Source organism: Dipodomys spectabilis, unplaced genomic scaffold (genome assembly GCF_019054845.1).
Source record: "Dipodomys spectabilis isolate Male_0828 unplaced genomic scaffold, ASM1905484v1 ptg000295l, whole genome shotgun sequence".
Classification (NCBI taxonomy): domain Eukaryota; kingdom Metazoa; phylum Chordata; class Mammalia; order Rodentia; family Heteromyidae; genus Dipodomys; species Dipodomys spectabilis.
Genome location: NW_024870972.1, coordinates 3,839,626 through 3,867,170, shown reverse-complemented (window position 1 = coordinate 3,867,170; position 27,545 = coordinate 3,839,626). Strand labels below are relative to the sequence as shown.

General features: G+C 35.5%; 1 pseudogene; it reads left to right on the top strand.

Moving 5' to 3' along the window:
* The first annotated feature begins 8,615 nt into the window (after window positions 1-8,615).
* Window positions 8,616-8,715, top strand: LOC122126997 (annotated as a pseudogene).
* The last annotated feature ends 18,830 nt before the right edge of the window (window positions 8,716-27,545 follow it).

Here is a 27,545-nt window from a genome sequence, read left to right as displayed (position 1 = left end):
TAAATTTATTTATAGATGCATATACATATGTAAATACACACACACACACACACACACACACACACACACACACACACACACACACACTTGAATCTACACATCTATCTGTTTATATATTGACCACTCCTAGGGCTTGATCTCAGGTCCTCAAATTTGCCCTACATCTTCATTTGAATCAGACTGGTGTGCTAACATTGACCCATTCATGAAGTTGGCCTTCTAGGCCCGAAGTTCAAATCACAGAACTGCCCAAAACTTAATCCTGGTGGAAGAAGCCAATTGTCCCACTTGTTTTCCTTATCAGTGAAAGTGCTGGGTCTAAGGAATGATGTATAATACATAGGCAAATCTGTGTCCTATGTAATAGGATGTAAAAAATGTTATACATGTCATCATACTCTCTAAAATATATAATAAATAAATAAAACACAAAATAAAATGAATAACTACACTAACTGCCATATGCAGTAAATATGATTATGAAAATATAAATCATGTATTTAAAATGTATACGAATATTAATTTTTTGAGTGCTAGGGCTTGAATTTAGCCCCTGGGATCAGGTCTGAATTTCTTGTCTTCCAGCTCGGTGAGCTTCCTCTTCCCCCACAGTGCTGCAGATTTACCAAAACCCTGAGTTCAAATCCCAGGCCTGGCAGAAAAATGGCCTGAATTCCGAGCAAAGGAGCCTCATAATTTTTAAAGGTGATCATCCTGGGTCTGAATGACAGAGCTGAAAAGTGTTTGCAACCTGGCATTGCTGAAGTCTTGTGGGCTTTCCGGGAAGCCATAGGCCAACACGGCAAAATAGGCTCTGTGTTCGAAGCCCAGTCCTGACCCTTACCAGTGGAAGGAGATGCTAACAGTCTCATTCCTATTCACAGGAATACCGATGGAAATTATGAATGTCAAGGTTGAATTTGTTGTTCCTGAATGATACTACTATAAAATTAGAGACTGATTTTAGGAGGCTGATGGATTTTAATGAATATTTTTTGACACATTAAGAGAATACTATTAATTACATGGATGCAATAGTTTAGGGACAGTGGTTAATTTAATTAATAATTCATTAAGTATGAAAACAATAATATTAATTACATGGAGGCATAATAAATACCCCAAAATTGGTAGGAATGTAGCCTATATAACTAAATAATGTATAGACATCTTTGGCACTCTATAAATATCTATATCTATTTGTGTACTACCTTCTGCATGTCAGTGTGTTCTTATTTTGTCATCCCTTGGGGCTTAATCTCAGGTGCTGGGAACTGCTTGTCAGCTCCATATGCCCCAGGCTGGTGTGCTGACACTCACCCATTCATGAATTGGGCTTTGTGGCTTTGAGTTCAGATGCCAGCACTCACAAAAATTGAATTGTGCAGTAAGAAGCCCATGGTGACACGTTTTCCTTTTCTGTAAAAGTCCTGGGTGTCAGGTATGAAGTTTCATACATAGGCAAATCTATATCCTATGTAATAAATGCTGTAAATATTCCATGGATAATAGCAGTCAATAAAATAAATTGCAAATGAATAAAACAAAAAAAATAAAATGAATAACTACACTAAGCACAATTTGGAGTCAACATATGGGGCAGGATGTCAGGGACTGGGGACCGCCTGGCAGCTGATTTGGCTAGAGGCTGCTGTGCTGGCAGTAACCCATTCATGAAATGAGCCTTTTAGGCCATGAGTTTAGATCCCAGCACTGCCAAAAATGTAATCTTGGAGTGAGAAGCCGAGTGTGACACATGTTTTCCTTTTCTGTGAAAGTGTTCAGTGTTACGTAGGATGTATAATTTGTGTGCAAATCTATATGCTATGTAATAGGATGTAATAAAGATAAAAAATGTCATAGGTGGAAGAATTGTCACTACAATAAATGATAAACATTGAATTAGTAGTGAATAATTCTAGGATAAAATTAGACACAATAAGTATAGGAAGTACATTAATTTTAATTAATATTTTATTAAGCATTAACCGAATAAAAATTACATGGAGACATAATTAAATACCTAATGATTGGTAGTAACACATGATGCATAATTCAATTATATATAGACATCTGTCTCATTCTATGAAATATTAGTTATATGTATGGAAATATGTACATATATGATAAACAATATTGATATTAAGTAATTATTAATTGATGCTTTATTAATTGTTAACTGGGACACATCATTAAATGGAGATATAATTTAATACCTAAGAATTGATACTAATATTATCTATAATTTAATAATATGCAGACATCTCTCTTTTTGTGTCTACAATATTTATATACAGCAATCTCTATGTATTTATACCTTGTTCAATCCTGGAGCTCGGTGGTTCAGTGCTCACCTAGTAATCATGAAGCCCTGTGTTCAATTCCTCAGTGCCACATAAATAGAAAAACAGGAAGTTCTGCTATCTTTCAACCAATTGAGCACAAATGCTTAAGGACAGTGTATAAGCTCTTACTCAAGCCCCAGGACTGCCACCAAAAAAAGGTAGGATGTTCTAACTGCAATTATAGAAAGACAGAACTTCAAATACCTCATTACAGAGCAAGCTAGGTGCGTGGTGCTGACAGCTGCCACCTAACCTGACTTAGCCACATGTGAACCACTGCAACCCAGCTCCATGGGTTACCCATGTCATCCTGGCTTATGCCCGTCATCTTAGCTGCTCAGGGTGTTTAAACCCCAGTCCTGGCAGGATGTCTACGAGACTCTTCAAAATGTGGCTCCAAGTCATAGAGCTCTAGCCTTGACCAAATATTATTAGAATAGTATCCACATGCTTTCAGTTCAAGCCCCATGACTACCTCCCCCAAATAAAAAACCACCCCATTAAACCATTAGATGTGAACTTGTATGATTTGTGAAATTTTCCTTAAAGAACGGTGATATTGATGAAAGCACCCTAATTTTAATGACAGCTTGTGGAACAGAGCTATGTGCTGAGTCCTTCACAGGGTACAGTGTGCTGAGTCCTGCATTGGGTGCTAAGTGTTTCACAAGATGCTGTGTGCTGAGTCATGCAAAGAGTGACATGTACTGTGTCCTTCACAGGGTGCATTCTTACATCGTGCCCTTGTAAGGGATCCACAACTGAGATGATTATGCAGACAAGAATATTGAGGCTCAGATATGTTCCCATGGCAAGTACAAAATTATGTATTACTGAAGACTAGTGAGTTGTCTTCTGTGGACAAATGTTTTCCTTTTTTTTCTGTCATGAACCTTGAACTTGGGTTCTAGATGCTGACCCTTACCTCTAGGGCTAATGGCTAGCACTTCACCACTTGGAACCATGGACCCCCTTGCAGCAGAAGCCACGGCCAAGTGGTCAGTAGCTGGTCTTTCATCCTGCCTTCTCAGGAACCTGAGATCTGAAGATCTGGGTTCCAAAATATCCCAGACACAAAAGGTCCCATGAGACTATTATCTCGAATTCACCACTAAGAACCTGAAGTGGAAGCAGGGTGATATTCCTCATGATGGTAATCCTAGCTACTCAGGCGACTGAGATCTGAGGATCATGGTTCAAATCAAGCCTGGGCAGGAAAGACTTTGAGACACTTAGCACCAATGAACCACCAGAAAACCTGAAGTGGCGCTGTGGCTCAAGTGGTAGAGCACAAGACTTGAGCTGAAGAACTCAAGGAAAGCACCCAGGCCCAGACTTCAACTCCTACAACTGACAACAACAACAACAACAAAAGACAGAAAACACTCACAAACCTGAGGTAGAGGCCTGGGAAAGTGCATTAGGGATAGAGTGCTTTGCATCTATGAAACCCTGGGCTTGATTTCTCAGGACCATATCATTTGGAAAAACCCTGAAGTGGCTCTGTGGCTCCAGTGGGAGAAGGCTATCCTTCTACAAGAGAAACTAGGTACAGTGCTCAGGTCCTGAGTTCAAGCTCCAGGACTCATGTATGTGTGTGCGTGCACACACACCCATACTCCCCCACCCTCCCACACACAAACACACACACTCACAGACCAGAAGTGATGTTGTTACACAAAATGGTAAAGCACTGGGCTTCTGCACTGTGCTCCTGCTCAGCACATAGGCCTTGTGATCAAAACCTAGCCACCCAGTGCCCAACAAGGAGTGGTCAAAGGTTTCAAAACCTGATGAGCTTCACCAGCCCTAGATGACAGGAAGCTTTGTGATATCCAACATGTGCTTAGATTTCCCAAACCTAGGAGAGGCATCATAGGCCCATCATTGCTGGCAATGAAACATTTCATTAGGTTCAGTGCCCTAGTTGTCTGCCAGAAGTACTCCTGAATTATATTGAGCACTTTATCTGAACACAAAAACATAGTCTCACAAAGGCAGGATGAGTGCACATAACTTTATCTGCCATGGACAGTGGCACAAATGAAAGCTTCCTTTTAAAACAGAGCACTGGGGAGAGAGATAGCTTGGGGTACAAAGAGACCCTTTTCTCCTGACCTTCAGAGCACGCCCACACTCATCCTCACTAACTGGCTCAGGTGGAATTGTTTGTTACCCAGCTGTACAGGAGTGAGGCCTTTTGTCTGCCTGTCCACATAATGTGAGAGACTTCTTCCAGCAGGCCTGGGATGCAGAGAAACCCTCAGGTTACATTGGGAACAGTGAGGGGTTCCCTGGAACATGCACTGTCTTGAAAGAAGTCGTCTCTGTGTTATGAAATTATTGTATTGAATACAAATTTCCTAGCTTGGTGCCATTCATCATAGCTATTCTGGAGCTTCACCTATAAGAATACATCCATACATAGACAATGATATGGAAGTACAGGCTCTTTTTGAGGGGGCAGGTCCTGAGGTTGAACTATGAGCCTAGGCATTGTCCCTGAGCTCCTTTTGCTCAAGGGTAGTACATGAAGCTTGAGTCATAGCCTCAATTCTGGTTTTTTTGTGATCTCTTAGAAGTAACAGTGTCATAGACTTTCCTACACTGGCTGGATTCAAGCTAAGATTCTCTTAATCTCAGCCTCCTAAGGAGGTGGGATTACAATCAGCAGCCACTGACACCTTTCCTTTCTTCTTCATTTTTTTAATCTGGACAATCTGACTTCTTAGCAGGGTCATTCCAATGCTTTGAATTTATAAGTAAACTACTCAATGTTTATTATAGTTGCTTTCTCTCCTCATCTTCTTCTCTGGTCACAGGTTTGAGGCCAAAAGTGAGAAATGAGTGTCACAGTATTTTGGAGCAAATATCCACAGGATATGCCAGTTCTGTCACTTAGCATTGAGCTGCAGTGAATTTACTGTCTCAGGATGAGAGGACTGAAATCTGGAGTGATCCTCATACTGTCTGCATTGCTCCTTTTGCCTATAAAATGATCTAATCATTATGAGTGTTTTGTGTCTCCAACTTTAAGTATCTAGAACACACTAGAAGCATCTTTCTGTTTCTGTTTTTCTCTAGTACCTCTCGAGATTTAGACTAAGGATTGGTGTGAAAGGGCTCCTGTGTGAATCCCTGAGAAAAGCCACTTAAAGCCTCCTCAAGAGATCGCCATTCAAAGCCAGCTGAGCAGGAAACTTGGTGAGACTCTTATCTACAATAAACCACCAGTGAACCCGAAGTGGAGCAGTGGCCCAAACGGTAGAGCTCCAGCTTTGAGAGAGAAAGCTGAGCAGGACATACAAGCCAGACCATGCAGGAAAGCCTGGGAGTTGATTATGTCCAATTAACGACCAGATAGCTCTTCAATTACTTTCTGTTGGCATGTTGCATGGGCCTAGGTGAGAAGTCTTGCCCCTGTTATCTGATGATACAGGTAACTGGGACCTGAGATCCTAGGACCCATGGGTCCTACAGAAGAGAAGTATTTTTAGGCATCATATCAGCAAAATTTGGGCATAATCAGTAGGAATGCTTCAGAAATATGGAGAAAAACAGTTTGGGACCAGCGAGTTAAAACAATAAACAGAACAGCAGAATAAAATTCCATATAGATTAGAGGAAAACAACACTCATTTTTTGCCATGTGAATTCAGAAGGCCATGTTCACTTAGACGGTATCACAAGTTTGTACCTAAAATATTGTGTTGATACATTTCATATTCTGATATATATTCTAAACCTAATTATTTATATTCTAATTCTATTTATTGGAATAAATATCAATTAATTCTAGTAAGTTTCATAGTGTGAAATATAAAATGATCACATATAAATGTAAAAACATAACTATATATAATATAATGAAAAGGTTCATGTTTTGCATTGTGCTGTTGTGGTTAGGGTATCAAAGGCAACTCTGTTTTAAAGTATTATTCCATTATCTCTACCTCAGTGTTTGGTAGAGTTAAACCTAAAGTTTTCCATTTGTAGATTTACAGCCTGGAGTCAAGAGAAAACACTTTTTAAAACATTACCAATTTAGGGAGGTTGAGTTTTTCTTCATGTGTCTATTGGCCATCCTTTCTTCTTCAGAGAAGTTTCTCTTTAGGTCTTTAGTCCATTTATTTATTGGGCAGTTGTTTCTTTGAGTATTTGTTGTTGGGAATTTAATTTTTTGAGTTCCAAGTATATTTTAGATATGAGACCCTTGTCCATTGTATGGCTAATGAAGATCTTCTCCCAATCCGTGTGCTTTCTATTGATCTTGCTAGCTATGTCCTTTGCCATGCAGAAGCTCTGCAACTTTATGCAATCCCATTTGTCCAACCTTTCTTTGATTTGTTGTGTTTCTGGGTCTCTATTCAGAAAATTTCGGCCTGAACCAAGGAGACCTAGGGTTTCTCGCATTCCATCCTGTAATGTTGTCAGAGTGTTTGCTTTGACTCCGAGGTCTTTGATCCATTTGGAGTTGATTCTGATGCAGGGTGATAATGCAAATCGAAACAACATTAAGATACCACCTCACCCCACTTAGAATGGCAAAATGAAGAACTCTAATAACAACAGATGCTGGAGGGGATGTGGACAGAAGGGAACCTTACTGCATTGTTGGTGGGAGTGTAAACTTGTTCAACCACTTTGGAAAGCAGTACGGAGGTTCTCAAAAATCTTCACATAGAGCTCCCCTATGACCCAGCAATCCCACTTTTGGGCATTTACCCAAATATTTACAAACAAGACCACACTATAGCTACCAGCATAATTATGTTTACTGCAGCATTATTTACCATAGCTAAGATCTGGAACCAACCCAGATGCCCCTCAGTAGATGAATGGATCAAGAAAATGTGGTATATATACACAATGGAATTCTATGCTTCCATGAGGAAGAATGACATTGCCCCATTTGTTAGGAAATGAAAAGGCTTGGAAAAAATTATATTAAGTGAAGTAAGCCAAGCCCAAAGAAACATAGGTCCCATGGTTTCTCTTATTTGCAATATCTAGTATATGTATGAGTCAAGCTGAAAAGGTCAGATAATGTGATGTTAGGAAAATGAACCCTTAGATAATGTATTTAAATGTTTTTTTTTCTTTCATGCATTTGTTTCTAACGCACTTATACGATTATCTGTTTGTTGCTTTGTATGTCCCTCCCCCACATTATATCCCCTGCTTTCACTATATTTGATGTCGGTATAATTTGTAGAGGAGAAGGGAAAAAACAAGTCGTTTAAGGATAGTGGTGGACCCGTTGCCACAATGAGAAGTACAAGTTGTCATGTCGAAAACGAACTTTACAACTTTGGTGGGGGGAGGGTTGGGTGAGGTCGGGGGAGGCTGGGAAGGGATGCGAAGGGTAAACAAAGGAGGAGGCTACAATTCTTGATAACAAATGTCCTCATTATCTTGCCCATGTAATTGTAACCCCTCTGTACATTATGTTCACAATAAAAATAATAATAAAAATAAAAATAATAAAAAACATTACCAATTTAAGGCCTAATAATGAAGAGAAATATATGCACTTCTCTTGTAATTAAGAAAATATTTGGTGATAAAATGGCAGTAGTGTAAGTTCCTGTCTGGTTGGAAGGTAGACAGGCCAAGACATTAGGTAATCATGCATGTGAACAATTTTTCATTTTCTTGGCTTTAGCTACTTTTGAAATGGTAGGTATCATAAACAATCGTATTTTGATAAAACGCCTTCTAGTATAAACAGTTCTGGCTGAACTGTTCATCTCTCTATGATCCCTTGTAACTAAGATTAGTTTTGTTCCAGTAATACAATCTATGCTGTCAGAGTAAGATATTCTGGTTGGTCTGTTCCTACATGGAAGAAGGGTAAAGGGTGAGGTAGACATTTGTGCCAATAAGACCTCATTTGGGAAAATTTCAACTGCATATGTTTAGAAGTAGCTCTTAAACAAGGCTTACTTTGAATCCATTGGCTTCACAGAGCTAACACAGTTGGATAAATAAGTACTTGAAAAAGCCGTCTCCTTTGGACTAAGCTATAAATACTTGAAAGTATGATCAAATTCTAAATGAAAAAGACTTAAAATAGTCATTGACAAAAGGATTGCAAATGTGAGCAATCAACTGAACAACATATTTTTTCAACTATTCACAGAATTTTAGGGAAATAAGATTAATAGCATTTTTAGGAACAATAAGGTTTCCTTGTTACAAATAGGCTCCTAAGCATATAAGCCTGTATAAATATTTCATCATTAACTACTTAAATTTACAGGGTACTACATTCTTCAGCAGGTTGTATACCAAAATTACAACAATACAGAGAATAACATGGCACTTGTACAAGGGTGATATGAAAATTTGTGAAGTATTCAAAATTTTTCATTCTTCAGATGCAAGAAATGAAAAACAGCTATTAAAAAGTTGATTACAAAATTACAAGTGTAACAATACACATAATTCATATAATTAAAAGTTACTTTGACATCAATGTATTAAATTTTCACCTTAGAAAGGCCTTTACATAGCATAACCTTTACACAACTTTTGAAATTAGACATCATTGTCGTTTTATCCCAAAGAAATATAATACTATAAGGACCTAGGGGAAAAAAAGGAATCTTAAACTGTTTCTATATGGAATGCAATCTGAAAGGACATATTAATGAACCTATATGTTATAAAACCATGTAGAATTCAATGTATTATATCTAGGAGAGAATAAAATAGATTATGGACACTATACAAACATAGAATATAGAATATATTAGAATATACTTTTTCAGACAAACACCGGAAATATCTTGAGTTTCTATACTTCTCATTTCAACAGATAAGTGAAAATTATTTCTGATTAACGAAATCACAAACTCTGCATAAATAATTATAGATGTACACAAAAACTCTTGAATACATTTTGACATCAAAAGCAGGCAATTCACTTGGAAGAACACCACAGAATCCGTAAATTGTTACTATAAGATATTGTTGTTATTTGGATTGTGAAAATATGTTGGGTTGACACAAAGGAATTAATGACATTTTTGAAATTTAAGAAAATTTACCGAATCATTAGGATTTAAGAGAACAATTTATACAGCCTTCCACAACTTCAAAGAGGTAGTGATACATACTTATCCTTTTGGTAATATCTAATGCAGTTTCTTCCAAGTGGTTCTTCAGACCTGGTTTGACATATTGGTTCAACAGTTCCAGTGTATTTTTGCTATCTCAATTTCCAGCAGCAAGATGCAAGGGGGTTTAGAAGCCTTTAGTTTGGGCATTTGTATCTGCATCATGAAGAAGAAAGAAGCCACTCTGGTATTATTACACGTATATGCACTGTGCAGGGGTGTCCAGCCATCTGCAGTTATTGCATGTGCCCCTTGAGCCACCAACTCACGGACAATGTTTAAGTGTCCACTGTAGACTTCCCAATGAAGAGGGGTATACTCATAGTCATCCCTAGTATTCACATGAGTGGCCTTTTTGGACAGTATTCTCTGCACTGTAGTAAGCTGGTTATTTTCAGCAGCCCAAGGAAGAAATTTGCTTGGATCTTTCTCCATTTTTTTTCTTGCAATTGTTGACATTCCTCACTTTTTCATCTTGTTCCTCATCTTCATCAGAATTGCCTAACCAGATACTTTGAGTGCCAGTGGAAATGAGGTGTCCATGTATTTCCCTAATAGTTCATGTTGGTTGAACTGGTCAGAAATATCTGGTGAATTTTCTGCGTATGTTTTTTCACCATGATTTATTTTCTTTTTCCATTTTTACTATTTGAAATTATTCTAACTGGAGATTAGGGAATAAATGGAGAGCAGAGGAAAGATGTTCCTCCATATTCAAAGGTACAGACTGAAAATGAGGACCAGTGGTGTCTTCATGTGAAACTTATGCTAGGAATGAGAAAATGTGAAATAATGCCTCCTATATAAATGATTTGGGAAATGGCAGTGCAGAAAGTGAAATGATGCAACCCAAAATATAAAACAATATAAATAAGGATAATTATGGAGCACTCATATTATCTATGAGAGCCATGAAAGAGAGAGATGAGCTATCCACAAAATCCATGCCTCTGATCAATTTATAGAACAAGCAGAAATTTGTTTTAAAAAAGATGGAAATAGAATTTATGTATTTAGTTGAAATTAGTAAATACCTTTTTAATAGCCTACATAAGAATCTAAATCCTTGATAGTACTAGTATTGGATCTATCTGAAATCAGTTGAATCACACTTTTCCTGTACAATGAAGGAATAGATATAGGCTAGGAAAGCAGCTAGAAAAGGCAGGCCGATTGTATCTGTGAGAAAACTTTGTGGAAACTGGTATTGAGGAGTACTTACTGGTGACCCACTTGCACTGGAAGCATGATTCTGAACTCTTGCTTGCTGATTCTGAACTATTGTTTTGATCATTATATTCTCCAAAAAGAAAAAGTCAGAATTGATAACAAAGGACTACTAATACATTTTGACTTTTCATTAAGCATCTTCAATCATCAAAATCACATGAAGACAATAGACAGGCCTATTTTTTTTAGATGAAAACAAGTGTCTTTAAAAAAACAAGGAGTTTAAGTAGTCTTCCAAAGGACTTCTATTTTACTTACAGCATTATACATTTTTCCTAATGTTGAGTAACAATAAATAATGGATCTATTGGAAAGCTCTTAAAGCTCATCTGTTCAATAGTGAGTTCTCTTACACTATATTATGGTATTTTTTTGTATGGTCTTAGGAAGAAATTTATATTACTAACTTGAATTTGAGACAGGACAATATCATGACTGTACATCTCTCTTCTATACTCTTAGTTTTACATTATTATCTAAATATGTGCATTAAATAAGTATAGAAGAAAAATTAGAAGCCACACTGGTGGATCATGGCTTTAATCCTATCTAATCAGAAAGAAGAAATCTGAGAATTGTGGTTTGAAACCAGACCAAGAAAAAAAAGTCCATGAGATTTTGGTTTGAAAGTAACAAGCAAAAGCTAGAAATGGAGCTATGGTACAAGCAGTGAAATGCTAGCCTTGAGAAAACTAAAACAAAAAATAACAAATTCTGGGACAGAGCCAGGCCCTGACTTCAAGCTCTAGTATTAGGATGAAACTAATTAAGTAATTAATTAATTAAAAATAAATTAAGTGGTCACATGTGGAGAAAATGCTCAGGGATATCACCCAGCCTCTTATTTCAAAAACTACAATCTACCGAAAAAATCTATTTAATTAATACCTGTGTAAATAGAGTATTTTCATCACCCAAATGCACATCCATGCTCAGTTACCTTTGCAAGGTAACTCTGTTATGTCTGGAGTACCACATAACATTATCACTTAAGTAGAAAGCATTGCAACATGGGTTCACTCTATCTCTCTAATGGATTTTTCTCCACACATATACTCAAATCTTACAATTATTCCAATTCTTTGAAGTCATGCTTTTTTCTTTAACATCCATAATATTAGAGTTTGAATTTAGTGTCTTGTGTCTCCTAAATGGGTGTTCTTACCAGTTTGTCATGTCCCCAGCCCTAAATTATCCAGAATAATTTTCAGATAGAATCTGGCTTCCTATTTGTGTATGATCATGGACTCAGTCCACTTGATGTTATTCTTCCTGGAATTTAGAATAACAGGTGTCTGGCATTGTGTACAGATCTTTATGTCCAGTCTGGGCTTTAACCACTATCCTCACAACGGTAAACTCCCATATATTCAGGTTTTTCATAAGTTTATCATAGCTGATTTTTTAAATAAATCTTTGCATTTCCTGCAGGTTCTTGAGTACTGAATTAATTTGTGTTTTCTTGGGTTGGTTTGTTTCATTTGAATATATATATATTCAGTCGTTCCTCACTTTTCCTTTGGTTTCTTTCACTCAAGTTCTTACCTAAAGTGCTGAGAAACCAATTCTTCTTTCTCAAGATAGTCAAGGTGAACTTTATTTATTCCAAAGCAATTTCAGTAATATTTAAACATCTTCATATCTATGAATGGTATACAAATGCTAATCACTGAGAAGGGTATTTTTAGTTTCACAGCAGTCTTTGGCATTCACAGACTTATCATGAATTATACCAATATAATAAAACTCAGATGCTTGCCAGGAGGAGAAAAACCTATTACTAATTGTTTGACAGAGGCTTCCCTTCTCGTGAATGAAATACGCTGCTTGATGCAGGATTTCACAGAATAATATTGCTAGGGAGAGCCTAAAAAATCAGTTAACACTACAGAGTTGAGGGAGATTACTTGACCTCCTGAATAATTTACTTTTATGTAAAATAAAAGCAAGCTTCCAAAAAGAGAGTAGACTTTAGAGAAACATGATGAGTTTTATGTAAATAGGTGCTTAGCTGACTTTGTTAATTGGTGGACTGATACAGGGAAATAAAGTACAGCAAAGTAAAAAGGTAAAGAACTCTGCATTGAAATACTCATTTGTGTGTGTGTGTGTGCGTGCACACATGTGCGTGTACACACACATGCATGTGCATTTCTCATGCATGCATTATTCATTGCTGAGGCTTGATAGTGCCTAGACACTATCCCAAAGCTTCTGTGGTCAATGATAGTGGTCTAACACTTGAGCCACTACTCCACTTATGGTTCTTTGGAGATAATCACATGTATTGTCATGATTGGACTAGCTTTGAACAGTGGCCTTCAGATCTCAGCCTCCTGAATAGCTAGCTAAGCTGATTCAGTCTCTGAATAGCTAGTTAAAATGCTGCCTGTCCTCTATGCTTCACTGCTGTTTTTTACTTTTCCTGAGGTAATCACAAGTCTAAGTCATATAGGTCTAATTGCTTAAAAATATTTACTGCTTGGCAGCAGGGCTCCCAACTGTACTCTTAACTACTTAGGAGGCTTGAGAACAGAACCCAGGCCACATTTTAGTGGACTTCCTTAATCTATAGCTGAGTGCATTGGAGCATCTCCACCATCATGCACTATCTAGAGACTAAAATTGGAAGGACTGCAAGATCAAGGCCAGCCATGGTAGATAGTGCAACTCTGATGCCTTTGATGATGGGAAGGCTAAAAGGACAGATCAGGTGCATGTTCTTGTGGAAAGGGAACCCCCATCCTAAAATTAACAACTGATATGATGCCAGCCTAGCAAGAACAATACACCAAGTTGAAATCCCCACCAAAATAAGTATATACCTTAACAACAAGTAACAAATACTAACTGTAATTTCAAGAAGCACATACTTTATTAAGAGGCTTCATTACCTGGTCACTTTTTGAAAATTTAATTTCTTGTACTTGAATTTAAAAAAGTTTGAGCTGGGCATGGTGATTTGCGGCTTCATTTTCTAGCTATAGGAGGAACTGCAAATAGGTTTGTAATTCCGGAGAGCCTGGGAAACTATGAGACCTTATTCTAAAAATATCCATAGTGAAATGATTAGAGATATAGCCATCGATAGCGAGATATGGAGCACCCACCTGGATATCATATTCTAAATCTAATTCTTTGGAAAATAATTATCATATTCCTATTACAATTTCTTTACATTGTAAGAGGTCTACAGAATGCTTTATTTTCTATTTTATTTTTCCAATCTTCTCTGACTCTCAGCCCACACTATTAGGTGGATTAAAAAGAAACTTGTTTCAGGACACGTTGATTATTTTCCTGCTTCTCTTCTCTGTAGTCTTTCTGTCTTTTGAAACAAAATACTAATGGCATACAGCTCCTATATGGTCCATCACTCTGTCCCCTCTCACTCTCCTCTGTAGTACAGCTCTCAAGTCATTATCATTCAGCTTTATTATGCTGTAATGTTATCTAAATTTTAACTCATTCCTAAATTAATTTTAGTGGCTTCAAGCATTCTCTAAAGACATTTTTCTATATATAATATCTGGGGCCTTGTGTTTTCACAAGGTGAAAAATATGAGTGACTATCAAACATCTAGATAACTGTGTTATTGGATATTGGTCCACCTGCTCAATAAACTCGCATGTAAGTTCAAGGAATACAGATCATTCAGAACAATCTTGTAAAATGGTGTAGCTTGAGCTCTCATACTAGATTTGAATCTTATTACCATGTTTAGTAGTTAGGACAAAATAGCTCTACTATAAGAACAGACACACAGAAGAATGTAACAGATTTATCAAAAATAAATTCTTAGTTTTATGGTCAAAAGATTTTTAAAAGGATGCCATGAACTTTATCAAATAAAAATAGAATTTTAAATAGGTGTATTGGCACTATTGCTTCTCTAGATTTAAAGAATGATCTTGGACTACTACCTTAAACCTTATACAAAAATTCGAAATAAAAAATGATTATCAAACTAAATGTGAGATATAAAAACCGATAATATGTAAATGTAAAAATTCATGACATTGGATCAGTAAAGGATTCTAAACATTTGACATGGAAAATATTAGTGGCTAAAGAAAAGCAAGAATAAACGGGTTAATATCAACTGATGACCTTTCATAATTCTATGAAAGAAGGGAAAACCTATCCAACCGATAGAGGGCACATATTTGTTAATGCTACAGTGTTAATTCGACAATGATCCTGAGTCTTAAGTACTTTTATGACTTCTAATTACATATAATTTTTTTTTCCTGAACAGGTTATTTCTTTAAAGAATATATGTAAATTAATGGTCAATAAGAAGAGCAAATGAATTAAGCTCCTCTTTAGTAACTAAGAAAAAATAAAAATAAAACTCATTTCTATGACCATAATATAAAAAGATGACAGAAAATATAGTAATGCATTTGTGGAGAAATTGATATACTCTAGGTAGCAGAATGATTTGTATAATACTGCAATCAATTTTGCAAGCAAGTTTTCAAGTCTTCTAAAGGTCAAAGAGAATTGTATATGATCCAGCCATTACACTTCTATGTACTAGTAAAGAGAAGTAAAAAACTTATTTGGACAGGGAATGTAGTTCATTGACAGTGCACTTGAATAGTATGTGTGAGAATCTGGAAATAATCCCCAAACAAGTTTTGAAAAGACACACTATAAAGGATATATGGACAAATTCCTGTAACATAATTTTGTATCTATTTTAATGTCTGTTCTAAAATTTACAGCATTTTTTAAACTTATTTTAATTTCTTTTATTTTTATTATTGTGAATATACTGCACAGAGGAGTTACAATTACATGGGCAAGATAATGAGTACATTTCCTATCAAACATTGTAGCCTCCTCCTTTTTTTACCCTTCACATCCTTTCCCAGCCCTCCCCTCCCCCCACCTAATCCTTCCCCGCCCACCAAAGTTGTAAAGTTCGTTTTCGACCTGACAACTTGTACTTCTATTGCTGCAACGGGTCCACCTGTATCCTTATTTAAACGACTCATTTTTCCCCTTCCCCTCCACAAATTATACCAACATCAAATACAGTGAAAGCAGGGGTTATACTGTGGGGGAGGGACATACAAAGCAACAAAGAAACAATCTTATAAATGCGTTAGAAACAAATGCATGAAAAAAAACATTTAAATACATATCTTAGGGTTCAATAAAATTTACAGCATTTCTACTTGAAGAAATGCAAGTTTGTGAAAATTAGGCTTGGAAAACGTCTGATTGCACCCTTCACTTCCAAAGCACTAAAATGTATACAATAAAAGGAGATAAATAAATTACATGTGAATTTCATGTCAGCTATATATATATATAGTTAAAAATAATTCACACAAATTGCAGAATACCTAAAAAGATGGTTTCATTGTTGGTTAAAAATTCTTTGTAAACTACAGTTTTTAAAACAAAGATGTGATTCTGTTTATTTTGTTTATTTTGGTTTTTTTTTTTGAGTTTATACAGAGATAACTCAATCAAAAAGTGTATGTGATAACTGGAATATCTAGGAATCATGCATCACTTATAAGTAATTGATAACATTTTCTGGAAGAAACTTTTAGCAAATGACAGAAGACCCAAATCTATGCATGAACATTTTATGAAAGCCATGTTACTTGCTCAATCCAATTGCTTTCCTCTTCTTTGCTAGAAAAAAGTATTCTCAAGATAAGAGCCAATAGCAGTGAAAAGAAACAAATACACAATCATCTTGATTTATTTGTGAAAATAACAAATGAAATAAAACAATTCCGCTTAAGGAACTCCAATATTAGTATCTATGAAGATGTTCCTGAATGCCAAGATCCATCGAATTTTTGGAATTTTAATTTCTACTAACATATGAAAACTCGAACAAGAAAACAAATATAGTCTTAGAGCAAACCAGCCTTGGAATAATTTTCTTAATTGTTTTGAAATTACAAAAGAATTGATACCATTAAAATGATCCTTTCCTATGGAAATATTTAAAAATGTTTATCTCTTATTATAATTCAAATAACAAACAAGAGAAATTTTATATAATCATTGAAAATATCATTTTATTACTATCATAAAATAGAGTAAATGACAAGACCCAATATATTATCATTATTATTAATTCCTAAACACTACTTAAATATCTTAAGCAACCTAAATAGTCATGTCTTTAGCATAGAGGTAAATATTCTATACTTTTTTTTAAATAGAAGATTTTATTTATTGTGAAAGTACTGTACAGAGTGGTTACAATTAAATAGGGATACAGGTGGACCCATTGCAACAATGAGATGTACAAGTCGTTATGTCGAAAACGAACTTTATTCTATAATTGTTACTTAACATTTTCCAGGGGCATATATTCATGTTTCTTTTTTTTATTGTGAAAATACCGTACAGAGGGGTTAAAATTACATGGGCAAGATAATGAGTACATTTCTTATCAAGCACGGTTGCCTCCTCCTTTGTTTCCCCTTCCCATCCCTTTCCATACAAACCCCTGTCCCCCCACCCAGTCCCCCACCATGTAGGCTAAAGAAGCTTTCTAAGAAATGTTCACAGCAGTTAAAAGATGTTTTTATGAAATTAATGTGATATATGTTGTTGTTCTTGTTCTTGTTCTTGTTGTTCTCGTTGTGGTTTGCAAGACTTGGGCATTGTCCCTAAGCCTTTTTATGCTCAAAGGCAGCACTCTACAACTTGAGGCATAGAGCTAATTCCTGTTTTTAGTGGTCAATTGGAGATAAGAATCTAACAAGTACTTTTTTGACTGGGATAGTTTTGAACACAATTCTAAGATCTCATTACCCAGAATAGCTCGAATTATAGGCGTGAGTCAATGGCACTTGGTTTGATGTATTTTTTAAATTTTAATTATGTTTTAAGATTTTTGTTTCACTATAATGTACATCGTTCTACACATAAATTTAGGTATATGTATATATTTCTGATGAAAAATAATCTCTAAAAATGTATGTCTTTCTACATACAATAAATATGTATATACGTGCATATATATATATATATATAAATATATATATATATATATATAAATATTTCTGAAGACAGACTCCCTCTAAAATTTTTATACTAATATTTTTTACCTTTTCCTTCAAAGATATACACTCTATTTTTCCGAAAGTTTCCTAGAATAAAATAACTAATATTTCAATAGAATGTAGAGTTTATTACATTACGGCTAATTTCAGATATACACATGATATTATAGTAAAATTTGCAGTATATTACTTGAAATAATTCTGTTCAAACTCATAAATACTTGTGTGTGGTGATGGGGAGAGAGGAAGTTAATTCATACTGGTTAGGAATTTGCAATACTTCAAAAATCTATTCCATAATTTGTTATAAGCACATAGTCAAGCTACCTGATATGCTTTAGTTTATTGGTTTATTTGTTTAAAATTTTAATATGGATGCATGCACAGTGGTAACATTAAAATTATTAATCAAAAGACAATCACAAAATCATAGATACCTATCAGACTTTCAATTGTTAGTGCTTATGATGTTAATAATAATTTTGATGGATACGATGATGACCACAGTGTAGCCTGATAATGTCATTGGTGTGATTGAAAAGGAAAAAACTTTACACATTGAATACATAGTAATAAACAGCGTTGGATTACATACAATAAGAATAACAAGAGGAGAGTCTCAATATCAATAAATACATTCACATAAACAGGCAGAGACCGTAAAAACCCTAATTCCTGCAGTCTCTCTAATGTATACTCACTTTTCTTGATGGTACTATTTTCTTATAAATAAAATTGTTTATTTCCACATTTTGATGGACTAAAGTGTAATTTTCAACTTAGTGGGATTAGTTCAAATAACATTCTCATATAGATTCTATTCAGTAACCAATGTTTTCAAATGATATATTGAGTATGTTCTTCAATACAGCTGTAAAGACATGACACAATTTACATAATACCACTTTCATATCTGTAGTTACCTAGAAAGGACATAGGCCGTAGAGCCAGGAGGTAAAACTTATTTTTATTTCTACATGAAACAATTTGTGACTTTATACCAACAAACTGAATGTGAGTCTTTCCTTATTTGTAAGGTAAAGTGGAAAATGTAAGGACTCTTCACTTTTCTTTATTCTTGCTCTAGAAGTCAACAAATATATTCTTCATTATTTCTGTTAGATTACATTGATTTACACATGAGAAATGTAAGGCCAACAATCAATGTAGTGAGTAAATAATGATACTGAATATGTGTCTGAGATCTTCACTCTGGGTGCTTACAAAGAGAGTAATTTGGGGATAGAGAGGACCAATATGAAAAGACTATGGGGGAAAAGCGTACTTTCAAAATGGTCGTTTTAGGACTAAGTGACAGTGATGAGTAAATGAAACAGGCTGGTGTTAGGGGCATAAAAAGCAGTACAGAGAAATCATATTGTGTAAGTCATTATGTCAAAAACGAACTATACAACTTTGGTGGTGGGGGGAGGATTGGGTGTGGGGGGGGAGGATGGGAAGGGATAGGAAGGGGAAACAAAGGAGGAGGCTAAAATGCTTTATAAGAAATGTGCTCATTATCTTGCCCATGTAAATCTAACCCCTCTGTACAGTATATTCACAATTAAAGAAAGTCATAAAAGCTCCAAAAAAAGAAATCATATTAGTGATAAAAAACTGAGTAAATCTTGATCATTCATCTTATCTAATAGGAGGGAATAGAAGGGTAAGAAGAAATCTAAAGAGCTTCCACACGTTTGGCTGGTAACTGTGCTAGTGATGTTCTTAGTGATAAGAAACACAGGTGGAAATAACGGATTTAGGGGGAAATTATCTGATAGTTCTAAAGTTTATATTAAACAGATGCAAAGACAGGTCTGTTTAGACATCATCAAAATATCCACGATCATGAATAGGAAAAAAGAATAATAAAATTGGGGGCATTATTGGAGGGAAGAGGAAAAGGAAAGTTCTGACACAAGTGTGAGCAATGCGAGTACCAGTGTGGATAAGATTGGAAGAAAGAGATACATTAGGAAACAAAAACGTAGTAAACAGAGATTGACAGAATTAAAGGAAGGAAAGAATTTGCAGGAAGATCTTGAAGGAAATATGCTATTTCAATTTGAAAAGTAAAAGGACATAGACAAGTTCAATAAGAAAAGTGTTTTGGTGAAAGTCATCTTGATAAAATTTTGAGATATGAATGTGAATCCATAAAATTCTGGATCCATGAATTCAACAGAACCTGTTGATTTTAAATGTTGGGAACAAATGCTTTTATCCTGACCTTAGAAGAATTATACAGATATAACTGTCATGAAGTTTGCTTAGAGGTATTCTGTGAATATTTTTTGAAGACTTTTTTAGCCAGGAGTTTATAGATTGAACTACAGCACAAACCAGCCTAATTTGTCGTACAGTTCCAACGAGTGGCCCATGTATCCACATCAGTTTGGAATTTTATTGAAATATCTTTAGATATATTTGGATATCTTATCAGCCTATTCATTATAAATGTAGGAAAAGTAACACCAAGTATTAGGTTGAACATACAGCTTTACTGATATGACTGAAGACTCCTGGAATTGATTCTTCTTTAGAATAGAAAATGCTTCAGGGGCTGGGAATGTAGCTCAGTGATAGAACACTTGCCTTGCATGCCTGAGGCCCTGGGTTCGATTCCTCAGCACCACATAAGCAAAAAGAAAAAAGCCAGAAGTGGCGCTGTGGCTCAAGTGGTAGAGCGCTAGCCTTGAGCTGAAGAGCTGAGGGACAGCGCTCAGACCCAGAGTTCAGGCCCCACGACAGGACCAAATAAAAAAAGAAAATGCTTCAATAGCCATTGACACATCATAACTGTCATATATTCTATTTTACTCTAGTTCTTGTTAGGGATATCTCCATGCTGAAATAACCGTGTCAATCAAACTGCCAGAAATTCTTATATGTATGAAGTTCTCTTATAAACTTCAAACTTTATTGAATGGAAGAGTTCAGACATTACCCTCACCAGTAAGATTAAATGCCTAGAAAGATATGACATTTTGCTTTAATGCCTTTCTTTCATTTTCTCTTACCCATTTGCAAGTAGGGAAGGATTCTGATGTAACAATAATACAATGGTGACTAGTACTAACACAACATCTAGGATCTAGTGTTAATTCAGATGCTTTCTAATTAGCTTCAGATTTTGTGAATATTTATATTTCTCCTGGGAAAACTAATGAACTCCAAGAAAATGTCCCTAAGGTGCCTTTCAATTCTAATATCACTGTTTGTCTCAAAATTCTTTAAATTCTAAATCCTCTAATGTGGGCATAGTGTTATACTGTGGAACTTTTCTCCTCAGAGAGTGAGTACTACCCTATTGTTTAACATGGAAAAAGTACCTTCATACATAGACTGGGCATGTGCAACAAGAAGTGGTAGTTGAACAATGTTCTTAGCAGTTTGTACAGATGAAATGGAAATAGAGCAACTCTGAACTCAAATGGAATGTGCAAAAAAGACAACGGCACAACGTAGAATGTGCAAAGGAAATGCTGAAGTGTAATTTAAAATTATGAGCTCAGGTGTCAGGGTGTGTTCAAAGTACAGCTTCAGACAATGTAGTTGGATATCTTGGCGGGGGGGGGGGGGGGGAGAATCTGTTTTAAACTATGCTGAGATAATTGTACATGTAGAAGCTCCTGACTCTGACTCTAATCAGCCACAACATCATCAACTTAGGTACTATTTTCCAAGTGCAAATTGAGAAAAGAGGGCAAAACAAAGTTAGTGTTCAAGGTGAAGTAACGGACATCACATAACTTTACTTATAAGCCTTCATTTATTTTGGAGCATTAAAGTAGGAAAAAGCCAAGTAAATATTTTCAAGAATTTAAATTGAATGGGAGGTATGATATTGTTCTCTTTTTAACTTGGAAGTTAAAGATTATGTCTTTTTATACTCTAACTTGGGAAAATGATCTGCTGTCAGTTATTTTCTTCTCTTCCCCTTCTTTTGCCCTTCCACTTACATACTTTTTATTTAAACAGACATACTTGAACTTGCATTTCTAAATGCTTCAAAATTATCTGAACTACTTACCACTGCTGGCAGCCTTCTATATCTTTCTCAAGGGAATATTTTGTCACTACCATTTTTATCCTATATGATACTGGATATCTTTCTGCCTAATTCAGTGCAAGATATGCATTAGATTCATCCAGATATCTCAACCCTTGTACCACCATGAAATCCTATCTTACATAGAAATCATGATTTTAGAATATCTGGGGAGATGGCATCTGTCATTTTTGAATGACCCTAAGTAATAGTTACATGCAATCATGTTTTAAACCAATATGTCACTCAGTAAATGAATAATTGACAAAATGTGGTATATATGCAGCGGAATTCTATGCTTCCAATTCCAAATGGAAAGACTTGGAAAAATCCTACTAAGTAAAATAAACAAGACACAAAGGAAGAGTTTCCATAGTTTCTCTCAGTTGTAATAAGTAGGAAATATCTAGGATAGTCCTAGCAAATGAGCAGAATGGCTCAATGGATATGTATAAGATGATGTTGAGCAAAATGACCTCCTAGATATGGAAACAGAGGTTTTACTTTGTGGTTTTTTTTTTTTTTAATGTGCTATGTGATTTCTTTTTTTCTTTTGGTTTTCCCCAATGGTTTGTTCCCTGCAGTATTTGATTTCAGTATCATGTGTCATTGTGTATACATTTATCTTAATTTGGAAAGGGAAGAGGAACAACAAAATTTCGAGACAAAGAACAAACGGCAAACCAACTCAATAGCAATACTCACAAGACAACATGTTGGAAATTTGCATTACAACTTGTGAGGGGTATTGGGGTGAAGGAAAACTGTGAGAAAAGTGAGGGAGGGAGTAAAAAGTTCGAAATGTTATCTATTCACTACCTTATAATTATTGCAACCCGTTCTATGTATCAGCTTGACTGTAAAATTAAATTAAAAAATAAGCTACATAACATATAATTTCACTGTATTTGTATAGTAAATATTATTCTGTTATCCCTTTCTCTATCAGAGGGTCATCAACTTGAATGTTATCAAAGTATACAATATTTTCACAATATACTTGCCATTACTTTGAAAAAAATAAACATAATTTTAGTATTGTCTTATAGTAAAACAGTAAACAGTTCAATTCTATGGAAACTCCTAACTTTTAAAACTGAATAATTGTTAAGGGAACAGAATATAAGTGTTCTTCAATATGCCTATGACTATTAAATACTCATTCTAAAATTCTGAACATGCCATACCAGAGACATTTAAAACAGTGTCTGTTTGCTTTTTATTTAATTCTGCCATAGATACAGTTTCCAATGGGATGTTATGTATTTAAAAGTCAACAGAAAAAAGAGCCACATTCTGTTAGAAGATAAACCTGTGAACTATGTACTATCTATAATAATTAATTACAGAAGAGTAAACATTTGTTCATCAGAGTAAGCTTGCTTTCTTGCTTTCTTTCTTTCTTTCTTTCTTTCTTTCTTTCTTTCTTTCTTTCTTTCTTTCTTTCTTTCTTTCTTTCTTTCTTTCTTTCTTTCTTTTTTCTTTCTTTCTTTCTTTCTTTCTTTCTTTCTTTCTTTCTTTCTTTCTTTCTTTCTTTCTTTCTTTCTTCCTTTCTTCTTTCTTTATTTCTTTTTTGTCGGTCATGGGGCTTGAACTCTGGGCTTGAGCACTATCCTTTCACTCTTCAGCTCAAGGCAAGTGCTCTACCGCTTGAGCCACAGCACCATTTCTGTTTTTCTAGTAGTTAATTGGAGATAAGAGTCTCACAGGCTTTGACTCCGAGGTCTTTGATCCATTTCGAGTTGATTCTGGTGCAGGATGATATATAAGGATATAGCTTTAGTTTTCTACAAGTTAACCAATTTTGCCAGAACCATTTACTGTCTTTCTTCCATTCTATTTTTTAGCTCCCTTATAAAAGATTAGATGGTTATAGGTCTATAGGTTCATTTCTGGTTTTTCAATTCTATTCCATTGGTCCTGAGGTCTGTTCTTGTGCCAGTACCAAGCTGTTTTGATTACTATGGCTTTATAGTTGAGTTTGAAATTTGGTATTGATATTCCTCCAGCAGTGTTCTTTCCGTTGAGGAACCTTTTTGCTACTCGGGGTCTTTTATGTTCCAGACGAATTTTTGGATTGCCTCTTCTATTTCCTTGAAGAATGAGGTTGGAATTTTGATAGGTACAGCATTAAATTTGTAGATATCCTTGGGAAGTATTGCCATTTTCACGATGTTAATCTTTCCAATCCAGGAGCATGGGAGTTTTTCCCATTTTCTAAGTTCTGTTTTGATTTCCTTTTTCAAGTTTTTAAAGTTTTCATCATAGAGGTCCTTCACTTCTTTGGTTAAGTTAATTCCTAGGTATTTTATTTTTTGTGGGGCTATTACAAATGGAGTTGCTTTCCTAATTTCAGCCACACTTTTCTCATTGTTGGCATACAGAAAGGCCATTGATTTTTGAGGGTTAATTTTATACCCTGTTACTTTGCCAAAGTTTTGAATCAGCTTGAGTAATTTGGGAGTGGAATCTATGGGATTCTTTAAATACAAGATCATGTCGTCTGCCAAGAGGGAGAGTTTTCTTTCTTCTTTCCCTATTTGGATCCCCTTTATGTCTCCATCTTGTCTTATTGCTATAGGTAGGCATTCTAATACAAGGTTGAAGAGAAGTGGAGATAGTGGACATCATTTTCTTGTTCATGAGTTAAGAGGAAATGGATTTAGTTTTTCACCATTAAGTATAATGCTGGCTGTAGGTTTGTCATATACAGCCTTTATTGTATTGAGGAATGTTCCATGGATTCATAATTTTTCAAAAACTTTCATCATCAAAGGGTGTTGGATCTTGTCGAATGCTTTTTCTGCATCTATTGAGATAACCATGTGGTTCTTATCCTTGCTCCTGTTGATGTGATGAATAATATTAATTGATTTGCGTATATTGAACCAGCTTTGCATCCCTGAAATGAATCCTGTTTGATCGTGGTGTATTATTTTTTGGATGAATTGTTGAAGTCGATTGGCCAAAATTTTGTTGAGAAGTTTTGCATCAATGTTCTTCAAAGAAATGGATCCATAGTTCTCTTTCTTTGATGAGTCCCTGCGTGTTTTTGGGATGATGGCTTCATAGAATGTGTTCGGTAGTGAACTTTCTCTTCCAATTTCATTGAATAGTTGGAGGAGTATTGGTGTGAGCTCTGCATTGAAGGCCTTGTAGAATTCCGCTGTAAAAACATCTGCTCCTAGACTTTTCTTAGCTGAGCGGTCTCTTGTTGCTGTTTCTATTTAAATGCTTGATATGGACCTGTTAAGATGGTTTAACTCATCTTGGTTTAGTTTTGGCATGTCAATATTTGCTAGGAAAAGGTCCATTTCTGCCAAGTTCTCACACTTATTAGCATAAAGTTTTGAGAAGTATTCCCTTAAAATGTTCTGAATCTTGGTTGTTTCAGTGGTGATGTTTCCATTCTCATCTCTGAGTTTATTTATTTGGATGTGTTCTCTTCTTTTTCTGATAAGATTTGCTTAGTATCTGTCAATTTTGTTAATTTTTTTCAAAGAACCAACTCTTTGTTTTGTTGATTCTTTCTGTAGTTGTTTTGGATTCTAATTTATTTAATTCTGATTTAATTTTAATTATTTCTTTCTGTCTACTGGATTGGGTTTATCTTGTTGCTCTTTTTCAAGGAGGTTCAGATGTCTCATTAAATTATTGGTTTCAGATCTCTCCAATTTGTTGATGTAGGAACTCAGAGCTATAAACTTGCCTCTGAGTACTGCCTTTCCTATGTCCCAGAGGATCTGGTAATTTGTGTGCTCATTTTTGTTGAATAGCATGAATATTTGAATTTCCTTTCTAATCTCTTCCATGACCCACTCGTGATTCAGCAGTGTGTTGTTCAGCCTCCATGTGTTACCGGACTTTCTTTGGTGGCGTTTGTTGTTGAGTTCTAATTTAATTCCCTTGTGGTCTCAGAGAATGCAAGGTATAATTTCAATTTGTCTGAATTTGTACAAGTTTGCTTTGTGGCCTAAAATGTGGTCTATTTTAGAAAATGTTCCATGTGCTCCTGAGAAAAACGTGTATTCTGATGCTCTTGGGTAAAATATTTGGTAGATGTCTGTTAAATCTAATTGATCTATGCATTTGTTTATATCTGCGGTTTCTCTGTTGAGATTTTGCCGAGTTGATCTATCTAGTGTGGAGAGTGGTGTGTTAAAATCCCCAACAATTAATGTCTTTGTATCTATGTGGGATTTGAGGGAAAGTAGTGTTTCTTGGATAAATTTGGGTAGATATTTAGAATTTTAATATCCTCCTGAAGCAGAGATCCATAGCAACCTTTTTTATCTCTTCTCACAAATTTTAATTTGAAGTCTATTTTATCTGATATTAGGATTGCAACTCCCACATGTTTATGGTGACCGTTTGATTGGTAGATTGTTTTCCAGCCTTTAACATTGAAAATGTCTTAGTTTTTACGGGCAAGATGTGACTCTTGAGGGCAACAGAGAAGGATCTTGTTTTTTAATCCAACTAGACAGTCTATGTCGCTTAATTGGAGAGTTAAGTCTGTTAATGTTAAGAGATAGGACTGAGAGTTATTTGGGAATTCCTGCCATGTTATCCACCTTGTTGGGGACTGCGAAAACTGGGTTCTTCCTATGGTTCTTGGATTCTCAGTTTGGGTGTAGTTTCTTGGCCTTTCTTGTGGTCTTGTTGGTTTTCTATGTGTAGGACATCTTTAAGAATCTTTTGTAGGGCTGGTTTGGTGGAGATGTATTGTTTAAATTTTTCTTTGCTATGGAAGGTTTTTATTTGGCCTTCAGTTATGAAGGAGAGTTTAGCTGGGTAGTGTATTCTTGGTTGATAGTTGTTTGTTTTTAGGGCATGGCATACATCATTCCAGGCTCTTCTTGCTTTGATTGTCTCTGCTGAGAAATCTGAGGTGATTCTAATTGGTTTCCCTTTATAGGTGATTAATCTTTTCTCCTTGACAGCTTAAAGGATCTTTTCCTAGGTCTGCATTGATCCAGTGTGGATTATAATGTAATGGTGGGATGTCATATTCTGGTCTGCTCTATTTGGAGTGCTAAAAGCTTCTTGTATTTGAATAGGCTTATCTTTTTGCATGTTTGGGAAGTTCTCTGCTAGGATCCTGTTAAACAAATTTCCTATACCATTAACTTGTGTTTCTAGGTGCTCCTCTACACCCATTATCCTTAGATTAGGCCTTCTGATGGTGTCTTCCAATGTTGGATAGATCTCTCATTTTTCTTGGATTTGTATTGGATGGTTGTATATTCTTTCTCTATAATGTCTAGGCTGTCTTCAGTCCTCGAGATTCGATCTTCTGCATGGTCTAACCTTCTGTCGAGACTTTCTACTTTCAGGATGGAATAGGAAAAACCCTAGACTTCCTTGGAGCAGGCCAAAATTTTCTAAATAGAGACCCAGAAATACAACAAATCAAAGAAAGCTTGGAGAAATGGGATTGCAAGAAGTTGCAGAGCTTCTGCATGGCAAAGCTAGCAAGATCAATAGAAAGCCCACGAACTGGGAGAAGATCTTCACTAGACATACAACCGACAAGGGTCTCATGTCTAAAATGCACTTAGAACTCAAAAAATTAAATCCCCCAACAACAAATCCTCAAAGAAACAACCGCCCAATAAATAAGTGGGCTAAGGACTTAAAGAGAAACTTCTCTGAAGAAGAAAGAAGGATGGCCAATAGACACATGAAGAAATGCTCAACCTCCCTAGTCATAAAAGAATTGCAAATCAAAACAACATTGAGATACCACTT